This window comes from Leopardus geoffroyi, chromosome C1, assembly GCF_018350155.1.
Source record: "Leopardus geoffroyi isolate Oge1 chromosome C1, O.geoffroyi_Oge1_pat1.0, whole genome shotgun sequence".
In the NCBI taxonomy this organism is placed as follows: Eukaryota; Metazoa; Chordata; class Mammalia; order Carnivora; family Felidae; genus Leopardus; species Leopardus geoffroyi.
In genome coordinates, this window is record NC_059328.1 from 167810230 (window position 1) to 167833531 (window position 23302).

The following is a 23302-nucleotide window of genomic DNA, read 5'->3' on the forward strand; positions in this document are numbered from 1 at the left end:
CAGGTCCAGAGCCTAGCTATGCTGCTCTTTTTCAAAGAGAGATTCATATACGTCAAAAGCTTAGCACTTGACTGGGATTTTTTTCTCCTAGATTTAATCAGACAATTGTAAAACATTGACAATAGGAGTTTAGGAGAGAAACTGGTCAACTTTGTACTTTCTGAAGCACTTTTATATTGGAAACAAATACTTTAAAGCAGTGTTTTTCAGATTTTACCATGCACAAGAATCACTTGGGGGTTTGCTATAGATTGAATGTTGTGTCCCCCCAACAAATCCATATTTTGAAATCCTAGCCCCTACGGTGATGGTATTGGGAGGTGGGGCTTTGGGGAGGGGATTAGGTCATGAGGATGGAGCCCTCACTAACGGGATTAGTGCCCTGATAAAAAGACCCCAGAGAGCTCCCTCATCCCTTCTGTCTTGTGAGACTAGTCTGTGAGGAAGTGGGTCCTCCCCAGACACCAAATCTCCCTGCCTCTAAAATTGGGAGACATAAATTTCTTTTGTTTATAAGCCACCCGGTTTGTGGTATTTCCTTTATAGCAGCCCAAATGGAGTAAGACAAGGGCTTATTCAAACACAGCTTGCTGGTTCCACCTCAGTTTCTGGTTTGGCAGGCCTAGCGTGCGGCCTCAGAATTGCCATTTCTAAGGTTCCCATCACAGGTTCCCAGGTGATGCTGACTGCTAGCTCAGAAAATTCACTCTGAGAACTTCTTTAAAAGAATCTATTCATAGGAATCTTGAGAACTCAGTCCCCCTAGAAGGGGAGGAGAGTTAGTACTAGCTATGCTAGGAACCCTCCAGTCACACTTTTCTGTCTCTCTCTTTTCTTCCTCCTACACACTGAGTACTCAGATAGTACTCAGATTTGCCAATTCCAGCCTGAGGAAGTGACCACTCTCATGCTTACTAAATTTCAGAGAAACTTATCATGAAGAATCAAAGAAATGTTTAACTCTTGCCTTAAAAGACTCATCACCAGTTTACTGATGATGATAGATTTTTTTTTTTTTGTTTTTGTGTTTTGTTTTGCTTTTTTGAGAGGGGGAGAGGGGCAGATGGGAGAAAGAAAGAGAGAGAGAGAGAGAGAGAGAGAGAGAGAGAATGAGCAGGGGAGGGGCACAGAGAGAGGGAATCAAATGCAGGCTCCAGGCTCTGAGCTGTCAGCATAGAGCCCAATGCAGGGCTCGAACCCACAAACCATGAGATCATGACCTGAGCTGAAGTCGGACGCTCAACTGACTGAGCCACCCAGGTGCCCCAGTTCAATTCATTTGCTATTATTTTCTAGTATCTTCTGGCTGATTTGTCTTCTTACTTTTAATTTTGCTATCTTCTTCTGACCATGGCACTCTTCCCCTAAAACCAGGAGATACAGGGAATAAAAACTGATAGTATCTCCTTTCATTGCCTGAGCTTCTCTGGGCATGGGAATTGCATGGGGAGGGGGGTGGGTGGGGGGAGGCACAGCCAGGTTATTCCTGAATAAGAGACCAAGGAGAAGCAGGAAAGCACCGGACTTGGCTTTCTTGCCCATAAAAAGTCTACACTCCCAGGGCCAGCAATGACAAAGCACCCCTACATACCTTGCCTTCAGCAGCCCCCAGATGCTAATTGTAACCTGCTCATTCTTCCCTTCCACTTAGAGTAGACACAATTACCATGCTTAGGAAAGTAGCCCAGCCAGAAGGGTGGAGGGTTTTGTTTTACACTAAATTTTTGCTTCAAAGCTCAGAGAATGTATCACACAACTGCTGTGAAAGAGTGCCTGGGGTGTTTACTAACACAATATTATAAAAGTAAAACATAATTAAAAAAAAAGAACTGGATGACTGGGCGCCAGAACAAAACTGAACCACAAATTATCACCTCATACCTATAATTACCACAGTAATTTGAGTGTGGAAGAGATGCCAAATGATTCAGGCCAACCAGGTTAGATCCCCCTGCTGTGTGGGTGAACTTTTCAGGTGCATCTCAGCATTGCATTGCTGTGAATATCAAAAGCACAGCAAGGGTCCCCACAAAGCTGGCAACAGCCAATAAACTCAGGGACTCACAGGCTTCCAGGAGCAAAACATACTCAGCATTTGGTTTACCGAAATGATTTCTTCTATTAGGTGAATGGTTTTCACTCTTTTACTACCTTCTTTAGTGACCCCTTTTCTACTGTGATGTTCAACATGTATCCACAAAAGTTCTGGCAGAAGTTGGGTAACCAAGTTTTGCCTGATTTCTGTCCTGTCCTCCTGACTCTGCTAAGAACCCCTGTGAGGATCTGGAAGCATCTCCTGCAAACCTCTACAGCCCCCAGAGAATACAGGTGAAATAGCAACGACGATACCACATTGATTTGTAGCAAGAACAATTACTATTAAGACACTAGGATTCAATTCTAAATTTTTCTCTAGTCATTCAGTTGAAAGATAGATTTATTTATAGAGAAGGAGGTATACGCTCACTGTAAACCAGCCTGTAAATAGATTTCCACCAATTGTAAATATTAGACCTGGTTCTTTGAAGGTTATTCTCTCCAAACTAGGTAGTGTGTATGAAATATACACATAAAAAATGAATCAAAGTTCCATTAGCCTTAAAAACTATTATTAAGTATTCAGTCAGTACGATGTGACATATTGTGGCATAATAAAAAGACACTGGAGCCAGAAAGATATGGGATAAAATTCCAGTTCTGCTATTTACTAGCTATGTGGCCTTGGCAAGTGTCTCAACTTCTCTGATTGTCAGTTTCTGATTTTTTAAAAAGAAATTTAAAAAATTCTAATAATAGTATATTTCAGGGTAACTGTTAGGTTTAGATACTGACTACTCAACTTCCTGTTCTGTGTCTCATGAATGATTAGCAAAAATTAGAACCGTTTTTCCCTTTGGGGGTACCTGGGTGGTACAGTCAGTTAAGGGTCCGACTTCGGTTCAGGCCATGATCTCACAGTTCGTGGGTTGAGCCCAGTGTTAGGCTCTGTGCTGACAGCTCAGAGCCTGGAATCTGCTTCAGATTCTGTGTCTCCCTCTCTCTCTCTTCCCCTCCCCTGCTGGCGGTCTGTCTCTCTCTCCCTCAAAAATAAATAAAACATTAATAAAAAAAAATTAAAAAAAAAGAACTGTTTTCCCTTTGAAATTCTCTAGACACAGAGATAAACATTTTTTGTTCACCTAACCAAGTTAGATTTTCCCTGGTTGCAAAATCCCAACTGTGAATCCTGCCACCCGTAACCTGTCTAGTCCTTCTTATACAAGACAAGAGAAACCACTCTGTAGAGACACACTCTGGTCTTCAGATCTGGGGTGCTCTCCCTATGGCAAGAGCCTTAATAAAATTGATTTCCTTGTTTTCTGGTTTTTGTCTTTGACGATATCATATATACAAAAGTGCCTGACATATTATTTGGAAGTTTTCATTAAGGACGTTTTATAAATAGTGCCCTGAGTATAAACCATAAATTGTACAAAGATGAGCAGAATGCAACTTCTGCACTGGCATCTGTGAATCTAGTAACAATTCTATAGATTTATGATGCTAAAATCTTATTTTTGCAAAGTTACCCTAACTCCCATCATGATAAGCTAATTTTGGCAGATTAGTAAACAATATGAATTAGCTCAAACTACTTTAATGGGAACTTTACAGTCATCTAGTCATAAAAACTATAAATAGAGTTGAACTTTCATATGCATACCAATTCTGTAAGACTTAGTTGAGATGGCTCCATTTTCATGAAGTCTTCTCTAATTTCTAATTGCTATAGTCAGAAATAACCCTCTGGTCTCTGTGGTCCAGCTTGCATTCTTCCTTACTTTTTCTAATACAACTTTCACATTGTGCTTTACATTAGTCTTAGTTGTGTACATGTCTGGTTTTCTCCCTAGATTTTATGTTGCTTGGGACTACATACTGTGTCTTATTTTCTCTGGCATAATGACTTAGGCAGAGGAAATATTCAAGTAGTGTTTGCTGAATTGAGTCTATAATACTTTTTGATGCCTGGATCATACTAATCAGGCAGTGTGCATACGAATACTTCTTCATAAAATGTCAGAGTCACACTGAGAAGACTAAATAATCAGGAAAGGATAATAGAGAAGGGGTTAAAAAAAAAAAGGAAAGGGGAGCGTGAAAAGAAAACTAACAATGCATTGAGAAGTCTAAGAAGGTAAAATTGCACAAGAAACAAATGCATCATGAGTAACTTAAATAGAGAGCACATTATTCCAACTCTTCATCTTTACTACACAAAGGTTGGGATAAGGCAGACTATAGTCAAGGTCTTTAGAAATTTTACCTATACTGACAGGTCATAATCAGGAAGTGATAATAATGGTAAGGCTGTGATACACAATGTTCCTTTCAACAGCAGGTTATCAGTGGAATGCTAATATATCTTAGCAACCTACTCTGACAGGGGGATGGGGGAAGGGAGCCCCTCATTTATACCCCATCAATTTCTATGGTGTAAATATTTCCAACGTGGCTGATTTTAAGGTATCAACAAATTACTTAGTGTAAGTTTGGGAAGAGATGCACAAAACTGGCTGACTCAAGTCAGCAAAGCTGGTTCCATCACACTATGGCCACTTCCCTTTCTCCTCACCTTCCTTCCTTTACTTCCTTCCAAGGAAGAGGAATGGAGTGCAGCAGGTCTAGGGAAAGGGCAACAACGGAATAGAACTTCACATAGAGCTTTTCTTCTCAGTTTCCCCTTTGTATTGTGCTAATGTATTGATAATGTATTGATAATGGATCACCTCCAATTCATCCTCTCCATCTCACTTTTCAGTGCAACCTGAAAATCCAAGAATCACTTTGGAAATAAAATGAAACCTACCATTTTCTTTTAGGCTACTGATGAAAATGTTAGGAAGATTTGATTCATGATAAATGTTACTCTCAATCTGACAAAATGATGAGAGTTTAGCTTCCCTGAATCTTAAAGAAACTGTAAAATTATACATGAGAAAGACTGAAACCACTGCCTTAGTATTTTTAGCTTCTTCACTGTTATATTAAGCAGTAACTTTGTAGCTACAAGTTACAATTGTTGAGCCAGTATTTGCTTGTCAAAAATCTATGTGCTTGTTTTCTCTTAATACAAAATATGCTGAGATACAATGAAAAAATATTAGCATGGTTCTGAGCATTTAGACAAATTCGTAAGGTCTCAAAGACCCATGGATAGGAATGAATCAGATCTCAAGGTGTGCAGCTATTAATAAAAATGTAACACAACAACCCATCTCCAGAACTTGTTCAGCATCATCACTACAAGATGCACCATCACCCTTACATCTTTTAGCCTCACTTGGGCCGGTGTAAACACTAAGCTCATGGAGTTTCCTGGATTTATCTTTGAAGATAGGCAGATGAAATCTAGCTTTTTGCAGCAGATACTTTGTGGCTTCTAATGACACCGGAGAATCCTTAAGAAAATCTCCCTGGAATAACTGAAAAGCGGACCAAAATTAAAAATAAACCTGATTTTCTAAATTTGGGAAAGAATGTCTTGGGAGAGCATCCTCCCAGGAATGGTTCTAAAAGTTATTTTGATTCCAACTCTACATTTTAGAACCTTACAGAAGTTATTTATGTTCTTGTTCTGCGTTTTCAGAGCCTTGTATCATTTTAAGATACATATATAGGAATAAGGATTTTAAATCACAACTAGTTGGGTAATCTTTCTATTTTCCCACTTGTACAACTGACACACTGGAGTGTGGTCTGGCACAATTTTCTATAACTGGCATTGTCAATTAACAGGAGACAGAAAGAAGACTGGCCTGCACTCTGGAAGAACAGCAGCGGTAGCAAGGACTCAGAGGTTAGCACAGTGCCTGGCGAAGAGAGGGACGTGCTTACATAGCTGGGGCCTGCAAGGGCCAGTTCTGCACTATCATCATTATTTTCGGGGCTTCTCTGGGAGCCTACAGTGGGCATATACATGGGAAAGTCCTATAAATTTAGATTTGTTTTCAATTAATAAGCACGAACAATGGAATAAATTTGATGTTGATACTTAAAATGTTAACACTCAACATGCAAAATGTTGTGATGTACAGGGCTTAACTAGGTCTCCAAATACAATGGCTCTGAGTTTCAGCACGGAAACTGGAACAGAAAATTAAGACTCATCAGATAGCCTTTTCTAGAGTGCCCTGAAAATTTAAAGAACCAATCCAAGAACTCAAGAATATATGAAGGTTTGAAAGAAAAGTTTAGTGGGCAGTTGCCTGTTTTGGGGGGGGGGGGTAGGAAAGAGGTGCCCAGAAGCTGAGCCTTAGGTCTCCCTGAGGAATTTGCACCTTTCTAGTCTCGGTGGGAGGTAAAGTCCACACCTCACTAAAAAAGCCTGTTATGGACTGAATGCTTATGTCCCTCCAAAATTCATATGGTGAAACCCTATCCTTCAAAGTGATGGTGTTAGCAGGTAAGGCCTTTGGGAAGTAATCAGGGTTAGATGAGGTCATGAGAGTAGAGTTCTCATGAACAGGATTAGAACCCTTTTAAGGGTCACAGGAGAGCTTGCTTCCTCTCACCACTCTTGAGGATACAATGCGAAGACAGCAGTCTGCAACCCAGGAGAGGGTTCTCACCAGAACCTTACCACTCTTGCACCTTGATCTCAGACTTCCAGCCTCCACAAGTGTGAGAAAGAAGTTTCTGTTGTTTATAAGCTACCCAGTCTATGGACTCCTGTTATACAGCCCCAAAGGACTAAGCCAGAACACATAACTTAGGCTCAGCCAGTTAGAAATAGCTCATCCCCTTCCTGTGCCTTCCATACCCAAATCTTGAGCTGGTGATGTCAAGAAGCAGAATTGGGGAGAAGCCACTTTGGAGAGGGCAGCAGGAGCGGCACTTTACAACCAATCTCCAGGAGCAGGTGGGGCCAGCAAGATGTCTCCTGGAAGGATGCAGCTGTGGTGCCCAGGGCTTACTGGCACCAGCAGCCCTTCTCTTATAGATGGATCCCATGGCATGAATGTAGGCTCTGTGTCTAGCTTCTTCCTAAACCTGGTTCTACAGGCTTCCTTGTGATTCTCTGGGCCTCCCCAATGCTTTTTCAACACATTTCTTTTCTGCTATAAACAGCCAGTTAGTTTTGTGGCTAGCAACTAAAACCCCCTGATTATTACAAAATGAATTGCAGCCAGAAAGTTTATTTCTCAAAAATGCTCACTTGTTAACCACCCCCAAATTAGACAACTTGTTTCCTTCTAAATGGGCTTTCATATGCAACCATATTTTTTAAATTGAATGACAGTTATTTTTATGCTTTCCTGAAGATGAAACCTCCTTAGGTTTACTAGAACCAGCCCAAGAATCTTCTATTTCATCATCTTTTCCTTGCCCTCCCCACCTCTCATTTGTCAGAGTAAATGAGGAGTAAAATTTATCTGATAATTCCTATAAACCTTCCTTTGCTCCTCTCTTCTAGGTATTTGGCATTCTTTTGCTGCCTCAAAAGAGGCATCCAACCCCTCAATCCCCATGCATCCAACCCCTCAATCCCATTGCCCGTGTTTAATCACAGGCATCTTGTAGTGATTCCTCTCAGGAGCTATCCAGAGGCTCCCTAGATATCCCCAGTTCTGTGGTCCATCTCTCCTTCAGATAATGTTTACTGCGAAGTTTCAAATTGGGGAAGTGATTCTTCCACTGCTATATGAAGTAGATAACTCTTAAGTGCCCAAGCATTCTAATGATTGTTTGGTGCCCAAACACTAGGTGCTCTGTCTTTCCAATTCACTCCCAAATAACTTGTCAATTTTTGTTTGAAGACTAGTACAGACCCCCTGACCCCTCTAACAGAATATGAGCGGGACTCCTAGAGTGAACGAAAGCTGGCGATTAGCAGTGGTATGGGGAAAAAACAAACAAAGCAAAGTACAGCAAAAATTATTCCCACACATTTTGAAATTGCTGTGGGATGATACTCTGGATTCAAGCTTTGGAAACATTTTGTCACAGAATAACCCATCTTGGTGTGGAGGTGGAATGGTTCATCAGGCAGGAACCCTGGTGAAGTTGGCAATTTTCACCAAAGAATATCGACCTGATCTCCTAATCATAACTTTTTCAGATGGATTTGTTTGCAACCAACAATCCTGAATGCCTATCTATCTAGGCCCTAGCCAGAGGGTGTATGTAATCTTAGACCCCCTGTCAAGCACTTTAGTTAAAAATCTGGTTGAGATAGGTGATATTTGGGGATGACTGTTTAAATGATTTCTTCTACATGTTCTGAGTGATATTTTAGAATAGGCAAAAGATTACCTTACTGGATCATAATTTTCTGTCTTTTTACAGATTTACTTTTGCTATGTTTTGTCAGAAAGTCTTCAGCCTCAGGGTGCCTGGGTGCTCAGTTGGTTAAGTGTCCGACTTCAGATCAGGTCATGATCTCATGGTTTGTGAGTTCAAGCCCCATGTTGGGTTCTGTGCTGACAGCTCAGAGACTGGAGCCTGCTTCAGATTCTGTGTCTGCCCTCTCTCTGCCCCTCCCCCCCCCATGCTCGCTCGCTCTCTCTCTCTCTCTCTCTCTCTCTCTCAAAAATAAATAAATATTAACAAAATTTTAAAGAAAGACTTCAGACTCCATGGAGGAGAGGTAACAAATAATAAAAATAAAATCCATTACCACAATTCTTCAGGAGTGATGGTATGGACATTTTTGAGTTTCAGACACTGATTGTCTCCTACATGAAACTTTATGTGAGAGATGCCTTTTAGTCATGTCTCTCGTGTATATAAGGAAACCTCTGCTTTTCCTGCAGGTGTCTCTCTTCTTTAACAGTAAACTGGTAACTGATATATATTCCATTTTACTTTGCCTACTGGGGAGTTCAGATACAAGAATGAGCCTCAGAGAAAGACTAGGAAGGAACTTATTGCTTGACTATTCACATTTTTTCCTCTGACCTTACTTACCTTTAAGATATATAAGGGTATGTGTATAAGTGTATAAAAATATTCTTGAATGTGTGTATTTGTTTATTTTTAAAATGTGTATATACTTTTGTAAAGTTTACTTATTTATTTTGAGGAGGGAAGAGGCAGAGGGAGAGGGACAGAGACAATCCCAAGAAGAGATCCCACGACCCAGGGATCATGACCTGAGCCAAAATCAAGAGTCAGATGCTCAACCGACTGAGCTACCTAGGCATCCCTAAAATGTGTATACTTATATTATAGTAATTTTTATTTATAATTCAACCATTATTTTCTTATTTATTCACATCAGAAGCTGCACTAAATCCTTTGTGGGAAAGAGTATATGAATAAGTATATAAACATTATGAGTAAATGTGGCCAAATAGTATGTTAGGGAAAACTTGAGCTCTGATTACTACCAACTGTAATGGTAAGCATATTCTATTGTGTGTGGGAGACACTTCATGGGTGAGAAGGTAAGAAAGCACAAGGTAAAACTTCTGACCTCAAGTCTTGAAATCTAACTGAGATGTTTGTGAACATGTAGGCAAGCCAAGTAGCACTGTCTGTCCTACTTCAGAAAGGAAGAAAATCAAACAGACAAAAGGTTCATTTCCACAACTGTGTCTCCCCTCTGCCATCCCTAGTGAAGTCCAGGCAGACTCAAGACTCCCTCGAAATCCAGGATGCTTCTGTCCAAAACAACATTTCAAGAGTTGTTAATCGAGATATCATTTTGACATGTACCACAAAGGGAGAGTTATTTTATTTTTCAGGGACTTTTGATTGCATATTTTAAAACACTTCAAAATTTTCAATTTTTTAAAATCATGACTCAATGAGAAATACATTTTACTTCAGTTTTGAATGTATATGTACCCACAACTAAAACATGAGTTTTACAAAACACTATTGATCCTTTCTATTTGTGACATACTCTATTTTTAACTTATTTTGTTCCATTTCATTTCCTAAAGCATCCTTATTATGACCCAGTGAATTAAGGTTAGCATAAATAACACTGTTTTAAGAAAATAGGAAGTTCAAATTTCCAAGGGGCAAATGTTTTAATTTTCTGAAGGAAAACTATTCTTTTAAAGATCAAAGAATATTAGGCCAACTTCAGACGGATGCTATAGCATACTGCTTCTTATCTCATTAAGTATTTGCTCAGAAATCCAAAATATGTAGAGTTGAGTCATGCAACTCTTCCCGAGAGGAGAAAATACATCCCCAAGTTGTATTCCCAGTAGGAACACATCAACCCACACATGCAAATCACATTTCAAATGCCTTTAGTATTAGTGTCTTCAGATTCTAAATGTGGGCTTGACTTATAATTCCCTCTCTCTCTAGCCTTGCTTTTAATTAAAGAATATTTTTATATATGCATTTAATTCAGTAATTCTGAGAACTGCATCATTATTGACTAATCAGTGATGACCTTAATCTTAGATTTCTACATAGAAAAAAAATTGTTCAGGAAACAAAGGTAAAAAAACACTTCTTTCATTAACTGATATGTAGTTAATAACCCAAGTTAAATAAAGAATCTGGAAAGTACGTTGCTACTATTATTAATAACTGCTCAAACAATCAAATTGTGAATGGAAATATTTCCAATTTGCCAACATAACCCTTAGACTTATTCATGCCAGAAACGTCTTAGCTGGGTCTTAACATTCCCTGGGAAAATAAGTTATAGTTTTTTTTTTTTTCCACCATGTCAACTCTAAGATAATTCTAACTTAATTCTTACTGTGTATTTGCAGTTCCAGATCACATTGGACAGAAACCACTACTTTTAACAGATGGTTCTATTCTAGCCACAATCATATCACATTAACTTCCCAGTCTACCTATTAATATCCAACCAAATTAGGGCTTGGTGAGCTTCTGGCAGGTTTATGACAGTCCCTAAAACCTGCAATTTTAAGTAATTATAGAAATTCTGGGCAGGAAGCCCTCTAAAAAGATGATCAGCTTCATTCTGTTCTTTTGAAATTTTGAGAGCATCCCAACCAAAGTGAGAGTTCTTTCTTCTATTTTAACTTGGAGAGAAGAAAGGATATTAGCATGAAGGATCACTCACTATGTGACTGGAACCATACTAGGTCTATCACATGTGTGATTTCATTTAAGCCTTATATCTTGATGTAGTAGGAATTACTATCTCCATTTTACAGAGGGGAAAGTAAGGCTCAGAAAAACTAAGTACGTTGATCAAGGACAGAGGGTGCATGTTAGAGTCGGGTCTGACCGAGAATCTGCAGAAACTAATGCTTGTCTGTCTGCTCTCCGAGTAGGGGGCTGCAGCTGGCCCCACAGACTCACAAGAGCTGGTGGTGCATGCCTCTTCCCAACTCCACGTTTAGTGAGGTCACACCAGTATCTTGAAATCAGCCACAGTGGGAGTATTTAGACCATACAAACTGGCAAACACTACAAACCAGGGCTTTCTTCTTTAGATAGTCATTTACCAGGACACCACTACCTATAACATTCATATTTAGTATCTCACAAATGCCATGATTGGATGTTTCTACTGGTCAGTTTTTTTTTTTTCATTTTCAAAAACAAATAATGAGAATATAAGTATGGTATCTCTCTATATGTGCTTTCCACATTTACTTTCCATGTACCTTTGCCTACAATTAAGAAAAACTTCAGTTATCTAAAAGTAGTTACAACAATATAATAAATCTCCATATCTTCATGATCCAGACTTAATAATTACCAAAATAGAGCCAACTTTATTTCATTTATGCTCCCCAAACACTTTTTTCTCCCCAGCCGGATTATTACTTTTTTTAAAACAAATTTAACTTTTATTTTTGAGAGACAGAGAGACAGAGTATGAGCAGGGGAGGGCCAGAGAGAGAGGGAGAGACAGAATCCGATGCAGGCTCCAGGCTCTGAGCTGTCAGCACAGAGCCCGATGAGGGGCTCGAACCCATGAACTGTGAGATCATGATCTGAACCAAAGTCAGATGCTCAACCGACTGAGCCACCCAAGGGCCCCCACCCCAAGCCAGATAACTTTTAAACAAATTTCAGATATTGTATTACTTTATTTATAAGTAATTGGTTTGCATTCTTAAAAGATATGCTCATTTTAAAACGTTATAACAACACCATTATCATACTTTAAAATTATCAGTAATTCCTTAACGTCTTAATACCCTGTCTATATTCCACTTTCCTTGATTTCCTCAAAGCTGTCTTTTATGATGTTACTTTGTTCAAATCAACCAAAGTCCACCTATTACACTTGGACAAAATGTCTCTTCAATATTAATTTATCTTAATCTGTTCATTAGCTTATTATTTTTTTATAGTCTTACCCTCCTTTATCTCATATCATTTATTTGTAGAAGAAATTGAATCATCTATCCTATAGAATGCCTTAACTTTTGGATTTTGCTGACTGGATTCCATGTTATCACATAAAATGTCCCTCTTTCTTCTGTATTTTTTGGAAATTGACACTTAGACCTAGAGGCTATGTTCTACTTTTTAGCAAGTATATTTCATGGATAGGATTGTGTAATTGCTACTTGTATAATACCTGTTGTCTCTTTTTTTGTAATTAATGGGTTTTGGTATTCCCAGTCTAAGCTCTCTCTTGTAAAGATTCCTCATCAACCCTTCACCCCCAAATGTTTTGCACATCCATTGATGATCATTTCCTAAGGTGATTATTTCAAAAAGGGCTGCAAAATAATGGTGGCTTAGTTTTTTTCACGCCTTTTGTAAATATTGGCTGGAATTCTTTTACAAAGTAGACATTTTTCTTACCAACTCTTTGGTTAACCTGAATTACAATTTGTCAGAAAAGGCAAGATAAATATTTGTTTCTTCCATTTATCAACCATTTTTTAGAATGACTTTATGCCTTCATATCCTTGACTCAAAGAAGTTTTTGGTTTTTACTCTTTGATTCATTATGCACTCATGGGTTTTAGTACATTGATGTGTTCCAATACATTTCAATTTTTTTTATTCTGTCAGATTGGCTCCTGTGTCTTTCTGACATGACTCCAGTAGTTTTTGATAGTTTCCTTGCTTTCTGCACATTCCAAGCTCTTGTACATTTCCTGCCCCAGTCTTAGAAATAGACATTTTTTTTCTGAGGAGCCTGATTTCTTGTGGTGGGAAATTGTTCTGCCCACCATTTAAACAAATTCTATCTCAACTCAGGAGAGATTCTCAACCAGAACACTCTGAGCTCTCATAGGCTACCGATGAAGTACAAAGTACTAGCAGCCAGTATTGAACTATTTCTTAGAGCAAAAGTTGCCATCTTATTACAGGATCTGTTGGGTTATATGTGTACAATACAATCTTTACCATATCCTAACTCTTTATTGATTGCCTCAAGCATATGAATGAGTGACTGTCTACCAGACTACACACATTTTATATATTAGTAGAGAATGGGGCAGATCCAGGTTTTCTGGGATCTGAAGTCTAATTGGGAAGGGGACTCTCTTTTAGAAATAAATGTAAAATTTCAAAAAAAAAATTAAACAAGAAAGTGAATATTTACTTGACAAAAAATCAATGCAAATTATAAGTGTAAAATGGCTAAAAATCACAAAAATCACAAAATATGAAAAATAACATGATTTTATTAAATTATTCCCACTTCTGGTTTTGTACTCTTTTGATCACCTTTTCTTTTTTTTTTTTTTTTTTGATCACCTTTTCATATGATAATGATTTTGTGTATTATTCTATAGATGGATCAGAAAGAGAATCCAGTCTTTCCTTCAGTATGATTGACCAGATTTTCTTTTAATTCTTCATAGTTGGAATGCACAAAAGCTTGTGACTTAACAAATAAATATTCTCATATCTGTAGTACTATTATGCTTTGTGCCTGACTCAGGAATTTTTGATAAATCCTATCTGAAGCAATTCACATCAAAAAAGGGAAGAATACATAACATTTATAATTGTACACACCAGTATATTATCTAGTAGAGTTCTGACAGGAGAGAACTTGCATTGTAACTAATGATCAATTAGACCTCAATCATCCAGTTACAAGTTTACATCCCTGGTGATTGAAGTAAATTGTACACAGGTTAGCTTTTGGTTCTGTACATTTCAATCATTATTTCTCCTCTACTGCCTATATACTTCCATGGCTTACTGTAGAACACATTTAATAACACAACATAGACTCTGGCCCCGCTGGGTGAACTGGCCAAGTATGTGACAGGACCTCGAAGCCATTTCTTTGCTGGGATGGTGGGCAATAACTTAATTATACACAGAAGCAACTGCAGACCCTATACAGAGTCAACGATACTCAAAGTAAATGTATCTCCAAACCTTCGTGTTCCATGCACACAGCTACCTCTACTTCCACTCAACATGAGGAAAACTAAGGTGGACGGGAAGTTTTAGTGGAAGGAAACAGTGGTTCTAACCACTGTTGTGATTAAAATACCACATTTCAGCAAATATTACAGAAGCATACGGCCACCTGAACATGCAGTTCAGGCCCCTTCTGGAGTCCTGGGAGGCCCACACAAGTGACAGACCCTGAACTGTAAGCTTCACAGTAATTCTCTGTCTTAAGAGAATCATCACCTCACTCCTTAGTCTTTTCTTTCCCAATGGTTAATCAAAACAGAATCTTTCTGTCTAGAACCTTTTCACAGTTCCTTGAACATTTATGGAACATCCTCTGACTCTTTGGCCCCATCCTCAGGTGACCTTAGTGCGCACAGAGAGAAGTCTGTGCTTTCCACGTTCAACACATACTCTTCACAAACCCTCCACGTGAATGCAAACGTATCATAATCTTGCATCTTGAAAACAATCCCCATGTGTGACAAAAGACTGATAGTGTCAGATGTAATGTTGCTCTTATCTGAACTCTTCACTGGTGGGATCAAAGTTTATATGAACGTATAGGTCATAAGAAGCTGTTTGTGGATTAAAAAATACGGAACATCTATATAAATATATCTAGCTACTCGTGACAGCAACCCAAGAGTACTACAAGTAAAAAGAAAGAAGAGGTAGCAAATGATTTCTAGCTATTATTTTGGTTAGTGCCATAGCACACTCACCAGCAAGAGTAGCAACGACATACTTGCTTTAGTTACAGTATGCTGTGTCTGTCAAGCCTGGAGTTGCCAGCAAGCATTTCAGGAAAATTTCCAAAGCTATTATTAGATGTAATACAGACTTTCCTATCTAGTTTGTAGCCCTGAGATCTCTGGCAGATGCCTTGGTGATTACAGCGGCTGTAATGCTCGGCATCTCGACAGACAGCCTGCCCCAGGACCAGCAGCAGCGACTGACTGGTGTTTTGCAGGAGGAATTTTTATTTTTATTTTTTAGATGCTTCAAAACAAGGACAAGGTCACTCTCAATGCCAGAACTTTTAGCGAAGCCATAACTTTCCCTTGTGTATCAAAGGGAAAGTACTGAAAGAAAAAATACAAAAACAAAACCAACAAAACCCGCAAAAAACAAATCCAGTTGCCAAGAAAATAAGCCTTTAAATGTAGTGTTAGGAACGCTGGATATCTGGAACACAATGTTTCACATTTAAGACCAGCATCACCACCAGCACCACCAAAAATCACAGGTAATATTTATTTTACACTTACTACTCATTAGGCACTGAGGAAAATGCTTTATATTAAACTTTGCAGTATCCTGATTTTACATGTGAGGAGGACAAGACAGTCAAAGTATAATAAACCTGACCTGGTTGTAATCTGTAAGTGTGGGGTGGGTCAGGGTAGGGACCAGGGTTTACTCTCAGGCAACCTAATTGCAGAAACAATTTGTTAACTTCTGCTCTGTACCGCTTTACAGCATTGGTATGCTTGAAAAAACTCTTGATCCTGAATTTGGAACGGTAATAAAAATATAAGTTATTAGTACAAGAAAGCAAAATATGTATGCTTTCCCTCTGTTAGTTTCTAAACAGATCTTGAATATGATGATGACCACAGCACCAAAGTTTGCATACAGCTGGTTAATGTTTAGGTTTCTTAGCATTTAAAAACAGCACTTTTTGCATATTCAAAAGTAGATTAAATCAACACTACTGGAAAATAAATTCTTAGATCAACTATATTTCAAGCAAGTAAATGTAAACCCATATTAAGTTGATAAGAAAAAAAGAGAATTAATCCATATATAAGCTGTTTCTAAAAATACTTTGACTAACTAACTAACTAACTACATCTAGAGGGACATACATTCTGCGGACAAAAAGAATGGTGGCAGAAACTAATGTAGCATCATGTGTCAACGACACTAAAAAAAAAGAAAAAAAAAAGTAGGAAATCTTGAGCTTGACCCAGTAAGTTTGTTGGTAGTCACAGTATTGGTGTAGCATGTATGGAACTGTTTTGTGTGCACTGCAGGACTGAGGAAATAGATAAATATATTGCTACTGGGGGTAAAAGGATTGGGAGAAAGGGAATAGAAGTACAGAATGGGGTAAGGGGAGGAAGGACCCTATAATGCTAGAATAAAATTGATGGTAGTAGCATAGCAGTACTATACTATATAGAGCTATAACAGTACTATATACATATTGGTGTATGTATGTGTGCACATGTGCGTGTGTGTGTGTATGTATGTTCTAGTATCCTTTGAAAGGGCCTAGAAGCAATGACGCTCCAGTAGTAATGAGCAAACCTTGCATCCAGATCTAAGTTTTAGAACCAGGCCGAATTCTAAAAGGAAATTATCTGGGTATGCCACAGAGAATGTGCTCAAACTGATGAGGACACATCAAAGAGGAACAGAAGCCAACTCTGAAGGACCCCCACTGGTCAAATTTGGTACAATTTGAGCAGTAAATGGATAATGAGAAGAATAGATTATAATAATATTGAATTGAAAAGTATATTCATAAGTACATAGTGATACTAAAAATATCTTTTCTTAACGGAGAGGAAGAAGGAGAAAAAAGCAAAGCAAATCAACTAATAAATGTAAAAGCAATGATAGAAGTAGAAAACCAGAATTTGATAAGCACATAACAATAACCAAATCAGGTAACAGTCATCAATGGATACTAAAACCACTGGGTAAAAAAAGTGGGGAACTGGATATTCGCACAGTCTCAAAGTATCACTATGAAGATTATATTTGTGTTACAAAAGGGAAAAAGTTGCTTTACAATGGAAAAATCATGCAGATACTACTTTTACCTTAACATCACCAGTAATGAGCACACTGATATCCTATGTCTCCTGAGAAGGACACAAGATTACTTATATACATATCCTGTCAAAATGCCTAATCTAAATCTAATTATGAAGAAACAATTTTAAAAAATCCAAAATGAAGGACATTCTGCAAAATTAAACTGGTCTTTTCAGTAATGTCAACATTATGTAGAACAGCGATACCTGCAAAAATAAAAAAGTTGGAGACCTGTTTGATTTAAAGGAGACTAAAAAAATATGACAAATAACACAGCATATAATCCAGACTGGATCCTTTAGTGAAAAAGAAGGAAGGAAAGGAAATAATATTGTTTATAACAATATTATTGGGACAACTGGGGAAATATGAGTAGACTATTATATAACAGTACTCTATCAGTATTGCTCTATCAGTACTCCCAGGTATTTTGCAGAGAATGTCCTGTTCTTAGAATATCCATAACTGAAGCATTTAGGGATGAAGAGTCTAGATGTCCATAATAATTCTCAAATGATTTGGCATGAGAATATATATACGTATATATGCATATTAATGATATAAATGTATGAACATAAATAAGTGAAGCAAAAATCCATATTTTATATACTTTACAGAGTAGGAGAGCCAATACTTGTGTGGAAAAGTTAATATTTCCACTTGTGTGGAAAATATTTAGGTGAGGGGGTAGGATGTAGGTGTTCCCTTGTACTATTTTTGCAATTTGATATGGTTTGAGATTGATCAGAATAAAAATTGGGGGATATTACAATGAAACTGTAATATTTAGGCTCCCTTTGAAAATAAAGATCTCAGCAAATTGCCAAGTGGGAGAATATATTGTTAGGGAGATGATGGAAGAGTGGACAACTACCTGAAACAGCTTCAGCTGAGCAGTGGAACTGAACAAGTGAATTCATGAGGTTCTACTTAGTGTTATAATTTGTAAACTAAGAAAAAATAGAAACAGGAAAAAAATAATGGATGTTAGCTTGACTTGAATTTAAATTTTTAGTTTTTTTTCTTTTTGAATACAATGGTATGACAGCTACCACCTGAGGTCAAACTCATGGATTATTTAGTCTGAATTATCTAATTTCTAGTTCAAACATTATCAATGCATTTTATCCATCAAAAAATATATTTTCCCTTAACTTTTATTATAGCTCTATTAAAGGTGAATTTTCCATACTGATTCCAAGGGGCACATGCATCCCCAATGTTTTTAGCAACACCATCAACGATAGCCAAATTATGGAAAGAGCCCAAATGTCCATCTACTGATGAAAGGATAAAGAAGATGTGGTATATACACAATAGAATATTACTCAGCCATAAAACAAATGAAATCTTACCATTTGTAATGACGTGGATGGAGCTAGAGTGTATTATGTATGATAAGTGAAATAAGTCACCCAGAGAAAGACAAACACCATATGATTTCACACATATGTGGAATTTAAGAAACAAAACAGATGAACATAGAGGAAGGGAAGGAAAAAAAAAAACAGAGGGGGAGGCAAACCATAAGAGACTCTTAACTGAGGAGAACAAACTGAGGGTTGACGGAGGGAGGTGGGTGGGAGGTGGGCTAGATGGTTAATGGGTATTAAGGAGGGCACTTATTGTGATGAGCCCTGGGTGTTTTATGTAAGTGATGAGTCACTAAATTCTACTCCTGAAACCAATACTACACTAATGTAGTGAATTTAATGGTATTTCCTAAATCCTCTTTGAATCTTTTTAAAAATTTTTTTGTTAGAGGTCTGTACTACCTACCATGGCAATGATTTCCATAATGTGACTACTGCATGGGAAAGTAATTCTTTTTATTTATTATATTTTATTTGCCTCTTTAGAACTCCAAAGATTTTCCTTTGTGGTACTTTTCAGGGATTTGATGAACAAGTATGTTCAGTCCTATCCATATGCTATAACATTTTATAGTTTTCAATCATATTCCTTTGTGTTTTGAAGAAATGGCACCCTAATCTTTTTAATGGCCTTCGCTATTGCCATTTCAATGTCACCTCACTCACTTTTAATTGCCCTTCCTCAATCTTCCCCATGAGTTAGTTATATTTTCTAGAGGCAAAACAACTAGAAGAGAACATAATTCTCTAAATATTTACAGTTTCATTTCTGAGACCTTGATTTCCAGCAGTTATTTATTTTTTTAATGAAAGATAGCCTTTGTTTTTAACTGTAACTTAGTTTAAGCTACAAGGGACAAATTGGCTTTTCTTGTAGTAGAAGTGGACTCTTGGAAATTACCACTGTATAAATATAAAATAGAAGTCAAATTTTATCCCTCAAAAGTGTTATGTTACACATGCACACAGCAAAATTGAACTTCTATGGTCTCTAAACATTCAGGATCTATTTCTGATACTTAAAATTTTTTTAATGTTTATTTTTTGAGAGAGAGAGAGAGAGAGATGGAGAGAGACAGAGATAGAGTGAGGGAATGGCAGAGAGAGGGAGACACAGAATCTGAAGCAGGCTTCAGGCTCCAAGCTGTCAGCACAGAGCCTGACGCAGGGCTCGAACCCATGAACCACGAGATCATGCCCGGAGTGGAAGTTGGACGATCAACCAACCGAGCCACCCAGGTGCCCCTATTTCTGATACTTTTAATCTTATAATATAATCTTCATATGCAAAGTTTGAGAGGCAAAAAATCATTTTATAGCCTGCTTGTCCTTATAGAGAAGTCTTGCCAAACACAGCAAAGCTTTTCCAACCCTCATAGTTGGTGAGCCAAATGAAGGTCGAGCCCTTCCATCTCAGAAGCCACAGTGATCAGAGGGTCTCATGGCCTGAGATGCTTTCATTGTAGGTGGGAAGAAGATCTAACTGTCAATGGTTATCTGCCCCGATTCATCCTTGGCACGAGTGTGAGCAACATGTAGCTCTCTTAGCAGCACAGCCTCAAAGAATTTGATTCAATTCTAGCCTGCAAGTTATTGAGAACAGCATCTTGCAAGGCTGTAAGAAACCATATTAAAACTGAAGACTGCTTTAGAATGAAATTGCATTTTCAGAGATATTGAAAACTAGTCTGAAAAAAACATTTGAAACAAGACAACTATACTTAGAGATATTATAAGCCACACATCCTGTGGGACCACAAAATCATAATATTAGAACTTGGAGGAATGTTGAGAAATTATTTGATCTGGTCTTCTACCTTGAGCCACTTGTAACAGTAAATGTTTTAAGAGAGTAAATAGGATTCTGTTTTTGGAGATCTCTAGGGTATAAGGCACATCTTCATCCCTTCTAATGGTCAATAATGTTCTTCCCCTTCACCCATGTATTCTCATGCCTTAACAGCCCTATCCTCATTTTTTTCCCCTTCTCATAGGGCCTGTGTTCCACATGATCTTATTCTTCTTTGAATCAATATGCAGCATAATCTATCTGTCAGTTCTCCAAGAGTGATCTGTAGACCCCTACAGGTCTGGAGAGATACCTCAGGGGGTCTGTGAGTTCAAAACTATTTTCATAATCCTAAAACTTTTTTGTGTGAGCCTTTTTCACTTTGTTGACATTTGGACTGATGGTACAAAAACAATAGTGTATACATTTGCTGATGCCTTAGAGGAGCAAAGGCGGTGGCACCAAGCTATAGCATCAGTACTTGCCTTTACCACGAATACTCAGTTAAAAATTTTATTTTTAATCTTAACAATGGCTTTTAAAATGCAATAAAAATGTTTAATTTCATTAAGTCAACCCTTCAATAAACATCTGCTGAATATTCTATGTGACAAAATGGAAAGTACACATAAAAAAGCACATTTTCTGTACACAGTAGTATCATGGTTGTCTCAAAAAAAAGGCTCTGTGTGATTGAGCTATGAATTGAAATAGCCATTTTTTTCATGGAACACCATTTTATTCGAAAGTGTGGCAGACGAACTATAGTTTTAGACTTGGCAATTTGGCAGACTTTCTTTAAAAAAAAAGAAAAGAATCTTCAAGGGAAGATTAATATTTTGGAAAACTATTATTACCACTGTGAGTTTGACAGTCTTGCAAGATTTTTCTGATGAGACTGATATTAATCTTAATATTAATGAATGTGATTTTTCGATATTATACAAGGAAATGTGTCGGTATTTGAAGGATTATCTTATCCCAGGAAACCAATATTTTTCAAATGACTAATGAAGTATGTTATGGAATCATGAAGAGTTGTAAGATCCATTTAAAGTATAGACAGATCAATGCATTGCTTATAGTATGAAAAGATCACTGATACGGTTTCAGACTCCAATGTTGCTACTAATATTTGAAAAACGACCACTTATTAAATTCAAATGAATATCAAATTCAAAGGGCTACTACACAACAATAAAAAGAAATGAATTACTGGTGCTTGTAAGAATAAGAATACATCTCAAAGAATTTATGCTTTGAGACAGTGAAAGAGGCCAGTAACATATGGTTCTTTGATATAAAAGTTTGGAGAAGGCAAACTACAGTTATGGAGAAGAGCTCACTGGTTCCCAAGGGTTAGGGGTAGAAAGAGGGTGTGACTACAATGGCACAGCACAAAGGAAATTTTTAGGGTTACAAAACTGAATTGTGATTGTACTTATATAAATCTACATATATATGAAAATTCCTAGAACAATAAAAACAGCCCATTTTACTGTGTTAAAAGAAAAAATCATACAGCACAATGTTAGCTCACAGAAGATACACAATAAATGTTAGCTACATACATGTAGGAAATTCAAAATCCTGAGTGCCATTTTCAAGCCCCTTACTTAATTTGATTCTTTGATTAGATTCTACATTTGTAGATAAACAAACCCCCAAATATTTCCCCTGATGATACTGAAGCTCAGTCACATTTGGGAACTGCTAGTCTTGTGAAAATAAAGGGGAAGCTCAAATCCTGAAGTTTGCTTCCAGTCCTGCTTCTAACCATAGGAGAGCAAATATAATCCATTCAATCATCACTGTCCGCGATACTGTGAAGTTCTATTTGTCAGTACTGTCAGAGTTTGATGAAGGTACTGACAGCCGTTAACTTGTGATTGCTATATCCATGCCTTGTGCCAAGATCTATCTGTACTCAGTTCTCTCATTCGAATCTCAGAAAAACCCTACCAGTGAGGTCATATCATTTTGAGATCACATAGCTCATAGTCAGACCACAAAAGGAATGCGCGCAGCCACTGTGTGAAGCGAGCTCTGCGTGTAAGTTATCAAGGCCCAGTATTTACTAAAAATAGATGTAACAGGAAAACTTCCTTTTATCCTATATCCTGTAAGTCACAAATCTTTTGAAACTCACTTTTGAAGAGTTTTCTATTTTAAACAATTTGTGATCAAAGATTTACTCTCATTGTGGAAATTCGAATCAAGATGTCAAATTCTTCAAAGGTAATTTTGGCAACTATGTATTCCTATCATTTCTTGGATTATGGGTAACAGGATTGGAACATTAGACTAAAATAAAACATGAAGTCTAAGACCATCATCTAATCAAACAAACCTGCTCATGATTCATGGACTCCATCATACTCTAGATCTCCTATTTTCCCCCAAATCATCCTTTTTGGCATCTTTCCTATCATAGTGTGTTTGAAACCTTAACATAGGGTATCACAGACTTAAATTCTGTTACATCTTACAAAGACCACATGATTTTTTTAAAAGTTTGTTGTAAAATTTTTAAAAAAGTGTAAAAAACTGCACTTAATTTCTCATTATTATTTATTGGCAAGCGGATGCTTTCATTTGAGGCAGTGTCAGTCTTGTGTGCAATTCGTCAGAGAATGAGACATCAGAATTTTTAATGGTAGGAGTTTGGTGGGAAATATTAAAATACTATGGTCGCACACCATATCACCACCTTATTAGACTTACAAAGCAAATGGGAGAACCGTCTGACTTCACTCTGGCTCAGCAGAGCATCCGGACAACTTCTGTAACTTCTAGGAGGCGTGCAGTGTGCACGCAAGCTTATGAAGGAGAAACTCTGACAGAATGGTTGAGGAACGCTGACCTTCTCAGGGCTTATTCTCATCTGGTTTTTATTCCTAATTCTTGGACTGCTGATACAAGAAAGCCATCACTGTCAAATAACCTTCTATCAATCTGGGGAAACATCAGCACATCTCACTATCTTTTATGTATTTGA

General features: G+C 37.6%; 1 protein-coding gene and 1 long non-coding RNA gene across 8 annotated transcripts in view; one reads left to right on the plus strand and one right to left on the minus strand.

The window, feature by feature from the left end:
* ZNF385B (zinc finger protein 385B) overlaps nt 1-23302 on the minus strand; it is a 407917-nt gene that overhangs the window by 158215 nt on the left and 226400 nt on the right. The window lies entirely within an intron of this gene.
* The window catches only part of LOC123599157, a 58220-nt gene that overhangs the window by 29801 nt on the left and 5117 nt on the right, over nt 1-23302 (plus strand). Inside the window, exons 2-3 of the long non-coding RNA XR_006713010.1 lie at nt 5779-5839; nt 20510-20629. This is a non-coding gene — a long non-coding RNA (uncharacterized LOC123599157). The remainder of the gene's footprint in view (nt 1-5778; nt 5840-20509; nt 20630-23302) is intronic.